This window comes from Quercus lobata, chromosome 9 (genome assembly GCF_001633185.2).
Source record: "Quercus lobata isolate SW786 chromosome 9, ValleyOak3.0 Primary Assembly, whole genome shotgun sequence".
NCBI classification, from domain to species: Eukaryota; Viridiplantae; Streptophyta; class Magnoliopsida; order Fagales; family Fagaceae; genus Quercus; species Quercus lobata.
Window position 1 is genome coordinate 53728050 of NC_044912.1, and position 6000 is coordinate 53734049.

At 34.0% G+C, this 6000-nt stretch overlaps 1 pseudogene; it reads left to right on the forward strand.

Moving 5' to 3' along the window:
- The first annotated feature begins 4546 nt into the window (after positions 1-4546).
- Positions 4547-5769, forward strand: LOC115962025 (annotated as a pseudogene).
- The last annotated feature ends 231 nt before the right edge of the window (positions 5770-6000 follow it).

Here is a 6000-nt window from a genome sequence, read left to right on the forward strand (position 1 = left end):
ATCTGTATATTTTCTTTGTTTTTTTTGTTTACAGCGTGCACATCAGTCATTTTTTTCTTCTATAAGAATCTATATACTTTTTTTTTTTTGTTTTTGTTTACAGCGTGCACTTTAGAAAAAGATTCAATATACCAGTGTACTTGAATCTATCCTTATCTATTTCTAAAAGAACATGACAAACCAAACTGGTTCAGTCAAAAAAATATTGAAAGAATAATATGCGTACTTTTTTTCCTATTTCGGTAATACCATTGCCACAATTAGTTTGTCACAAAATATTTTTTTCCCTCCCCATTTCGGCAATACCACTACCACTTTTTTTTTTTTCCCCCACAATTTCGGCAATGGCATTACCGAAATTGTGGGGGAAAAAATTTTTTTTTTCCCCAACAATTTCGGCAATGGCATTACCGAAATTGTGGGGCAAAAAAAAAAATTTTTCCTCCACAATTTCGGCAATGGCATTACCGAAATTGTGGAGGAAACAAATTTTTTTTTCCACATTTTCGGCAATCACATTGCTGTTTTCTCTTTTTTATTTTATTTTATTTTTTTATTTATTTATTTACATTTACGGCAACCTATTGCCGAAATAGGGGGAAATTATTTAATTTTTCCCCAATTTCGGCAATCCCATTGCTGTTTTCTCTTTTTATTTATTTATTTACATTTACGGCAACGCTATTGTCGAAATAGGGGGAAATTATTTTTCCAAATTTTTCCCCAATTTCTTATTTATTTATTTATTTATTTATTTACATTTATTTACATTTACGGCAACGCTATTGCCGAAATAGATATTTCCTCCTATTACGGCAATCCCATTGCCGTAATCCTTTTCTCTTTTTATTTTTTTATTTTTTTTTATTTACATTTACGGCAATGGTATTGCCGAAACAGGGGAAATTTTTTTTTCCTATTTCGGCAATCCCGTTGCCGTAATCCTTTTCTCCTTTTTTTCCTTCTTTTTTCACATTTTCGGCAATGCTATTGCCGTAATCCAAATAGGGAAAATTTTTTTCCCCAATTCTTTCTTTTTTTTTTTCCCACATTTTCGTCAATGGAATTGCCGAAATTTGTTTTCCTATTTCGGAAATCCCATTGCCATAATCCTTCTCTCTTTTTTTTTTCTCACATTTTCGGCAATCCCATTGTTACAATTGCTAAAAAAATTTTTATTCCCTTATTTCGACAATGGTATTTCCAATTTTTTTTCTTTCTATTTCGACAATGCAATTACCTCAAGTAGTTTGTCACTTTTATTTTTCTCCCTATTTCGACAATGGTATTACCACAAATTTTTTTCCCTATTTTGACAATGTCATTGCCACAATTAGTTGTCACAAATTTTTTTAACTAATAATAACTAATTACATGTGATTTATTGTGAAAATATTGTGAACTAATTATATGTGATTTATTGTGAAAATATTATGGACATAAAACCTGTTTTTTACTCTTCTAGAGATTTCAAAATCACTTTTTTTTTCCCATTTTCGACAATACCATTATCACAATTGCTAAAAAAAAAAATTTATTCCCCTATTTCGGCAATGACATTACCGTTATTGCCTTTTTTTTTTTTTTTTTTTTTTTTTTTTTTAATTTTAAGAGCACTCCACACTCGGACACACAGTAGGGAGGAAAACTAGGCAGTGGAATTTCAGCAATCCCATTGCCGAAATTCAATTGCCGAAATTCAACAGTTTCTACCTCCTGCTTTTTGGTTATTCTCTCTCCTCTCTCCTGCTTTTTGGTTATTCTCTCTCCTCTCTCATACTTTTTGGTTATTCTCTCTTCTCTCTCCTGCTTTCTGGCTGAATTTCGGTATCCTTATTCTCTCTCCTGCTTTTTTGGCTAAATTTCGGCAACGCCATTGCCGAAATTCAGTCTCTCTCCTCACTTTCCCAATTAACTTCGAACAGTAGCTATAACGCAAATTAACTTTAAATTTTGCAATTTTAACCCAAAAGACTCTAAATATCTCCTTATTTTGTGACTTCTTGTGAGCACATTCACGCAAAGTTGTTGGATATATGGCCAACTCAAGAAGAAAAGAAAATGAATAACACTGTAAATTAATATTTTGATATAAAATATTTTCAGAAAAATATTTTCATATTTTTACAATGTTTGTTTTGCAATAAAATAATTGGTCAAATGTAAAATATCTTCAGTCAAAGGAAAAATTAAATACAAAAACTGTATTTTACACTTAAAAAAAATCGGTAAAACATTTTATACTTTCTTCTCCCCCTCCCTCCCCGACACTTTTTCTCAATTTCTACCCCTCACTTTCTTCTCGCACAACCCATCTCACTCAAGCAAGCCTCTCTCTCTCTCTCTCACAATCATAATGGCTCGCTAGTTTCTCTCTCACACTTCCTTCAACGAAGCCTAAGGTTGCCTACACCGCCACCAAGCCACTGTGAACTACCACCTGGCGTGGCTCTCACTTTCAAGTTTCTATCTCTACCTCAGTTTCTCCCTCTCCTTACTCATGTTTGCTGAGGCTGAAACCCAGGAGACCCATACCACCATTGATGGCGACAGAGCACAACGATGGCCGCTGCTCTCTCTCTCTCTCTCTCTCTCTCTCTCTCTCTCTGTTCTTATTTCAGATTCTATGTGGGTTTGGAGATTGGGTTTCCTTTTGGGTTGTTAGGATCTGAATTTTTCAGCTTGGGTTTGAAATCAGGAGTTTGGGCATGGTAGTTCGTAGATCTGTGGGTTTGGGTGTGTTCTCTGTTGAAAGTTATTGTTTTGATTTGGTTTTTGGGTTTTCAAGCAAAAGATGGTTTATTGAATGAGCATTTGCAGGTTTTGTGTTTTTAGGATTTGTTGTTTGAGAAACTAATGTGTGTTGATGTGAATCTGGATATTCTTGGGTGGTCAGTGAAGTGGTGGGTGGATTTGTGCCAATTTGTTAGTGATGGTGGATTGGTGCTTGGCTTTGATAGGTGGTTTGATGACATGCTGAAAAACTACTAAACCATGAAATGACAACATAGATATTTAGATAGCATGATTAACCATAACCCTTGCAATCTGCTCATGAACGTGAGTGCCCACTAGCAATCTCAACTGTCATTCCATGATTATGTTATTTCTACACACATTCATCATCCAACTATTCAATCATGTATTTCAACACACATTCATCATCTAACTATTCTCGTAAACTCCTACACAACAAATCTTGTTCAAGTTACAAAGTTAGATACTTGAAGATGAAGAGAGAGATAATAAGAATCAAGAATGTACTTCAATATGTATGTGTGTACCTTCTCTTGGTTCTCAGATGGCTTATATAGATTATGTATTTCTAGCCGTTAGAGATCTTCAATGGTGGTTTTAATACTTTGGGTAATGCCATTGGTGGCTTAATGAGGTGATTGATGAGGTCTCCAATGGTCTTTTCTCTCCGAGCCTTACATTTGTAATGACTAAATTTATTGTTTTTTTTTTTTTTTTTTTTTTTTTTTTTTTTTTTTTTTTTTTAAGAATACTAAGTATTTTTAACACATACATGAAGAGAGGAAAGAATATTTTTTAAAGAAATTTACAGTAATGTATATCCAAAAAGACCTAATTTTATTGTTTGTTTGAAGCAATATGGTCGTCCAAGGCTCTGTGTGGACAACCTAAATTTAAGTACCCATCAAGAAATATAAGTTTTCCTTCTTTGAAGTTAGGTTAAAATTAAAAGGAAGAGCTAACCGTAACAAGAGGAGGAATTTAAAGAGCAAAAGAATCTGAAGGGAAATTAAACTCACATCCTTCGGCTGGCTATATGAAAAAAATGGGTCTTCAGCTTAAGCCCAATCCCACTTCCAGTTTCTGAAAGTTTCTTTATTCAAGTCCATGCTAATCCTCCAAATTATTTAAACGGCCAAGCCCATTTTAAATTTTCCAAGCTTTTCAAATAGCCAAGCCCATTTCAGTGCTAAAATTTTCACAAATGGCACAAGTCTATTTCAGTCCTCAAATTTTTTTTCAAATGGTCAAGCCGACTTCAGTTCAAAGAAATGCTTCAAATGGGCCTCGCACCCAAAACCGAAAGAAAGCCCCAACTTTAATGGCTAAGTTCAAATTCAATGGTAAAATCCAAACTTGGCAAAGTCCAACTTCAAAAGGCAAAGTTCAGAAATTTTATCTTTGTGACACTAGGCTGTTGGCAAAGACGTTAAACCATTTCGTAGCGTGAGATCTTTTTAATACTGGCTTTTTGTGCAAACACGTAAAACCACTTCCTAGCATGAAAATGTAAGCCGAAGCTTCTGCCAAGGATCCTCACTGCGGTCAGGTAGTAAATTTGATTGTCTACCTTACATCCAAATTCCGCTTTATGAGTTTGTGGATAGTGTTAACTTTGTATAAAGATTGTGCATACTCTCTAGTATTATAAGGAGCATCATAAAAATGGATTATTTTCACGGGATCAGAGTGAATAAAATTATCTAGAAATGCATGCCATGTTTGTAGTAACTATAATCTAAAGTAATATTGATTTATTGCAAATTTTTGTCATTTATGCTGCAGAGGTATGGGCAAGGGCCTGAAGGTAGAGCTACCCCTGGAATCAAATGCAGATTACACGAGAGAATTTGGGTATTTAAATTTTACAGAGAATTATACAATGAATGTCACAGATGGTAGCTCATATGACAACCTCTTGAATAATATTTGGTTTCAACCTGAGGAAGTTATCCCCCATAGGTGGGACTCCTGAGGAAAGGTAGCATGCCTTTTGGGTCTCTGTTGATCACCTCTACTTTGAAATCTCACAACAGCTAGAGGTAAGTTACCTATTGTTTTCATTTGCACTTTATATTAGTATGTATATTATAAATTTTCATCGATCAAATCATTGATTGCTGGATTAGCTCTATTATTTTTGAGAAAGCACACACAAACAAATACTGATTAATTTAAATGATTCCAACAAAAAAAGATACTGACTTAGAAAATAATTAAATACAAAATTTAACTCCAAACTAGTTTGTATCTATCTCTTCAAATTCATTAATGACAATTTACAAGACTATTTATGTGTATTATTTAAATAAATCACATGACTCATTAGAAAAGTCATATGACTTAAAGGGAGATATCCAAATGGATTTGAAACTAAACTTATTCCAATAATTAGTACATTGTACACCGATCAATTGCCACGCATTAGCGTATTACCATTATTATTATTATTATTATTATTATTTTGTGGAATCATGCGCTAGTGGTAATTGTTTTCACTTCATTCCAATAATTCTCTCATAGAGGATAAAGTGGTTCGAATCCCCTCATTCTATTGTTGCATTCACCCAAAAAAAAAACCATGTACATTACTAGTGGCCTAAAATTTGAGTTACATGCATGTCTAGGATCTTGTACTACAAGGTTGAATTAACTCAACAACATGCTTGTCCAAAACACCAAAGGTGACCATCGTCCAAAGAGGAACAAGTGCAAGCATTTTCCTAAGCAATGCCGCATACCGAAGCTTCATCTATAACAAATTCCATGTAAGCCCCCTGTGGACATGAAAAGTGCATTTGTGGCTCTGATTGTCTTCAACAAAGGAAATATTTCATCGCTTTTAGGGCCGGCAGAGACTCTGGCCCACCTGAAAGGGGTTCTGCCGACTCAAATGATCATGATAACACCTTCATATCCCTTGCTGCCAATAATTCAGTGACTGTTGTTTTGGAATTTATCAACCTATTGTCAACCAATTCGACATTGAGCACCAGATATGCTCGTTATTAGCCTGGTATGAGTGTGAATATTGCTCCGATTATCTTTTTTAATAAATAGGAGGCATGCGGCATTCCCATCCTTGTTGATGTTATTTTGTGCTTGTACGTGACTTGGAATTTAGGTATTATGAAAATAAAAGGAAAAAAATTAGTAATAAAAATGGTAATGAAAAAGTAAAACCCCAAACTAAAATTATTCAAATCTCTAGACTATTTTTTCTATGATAAAAGCTAGTAATAT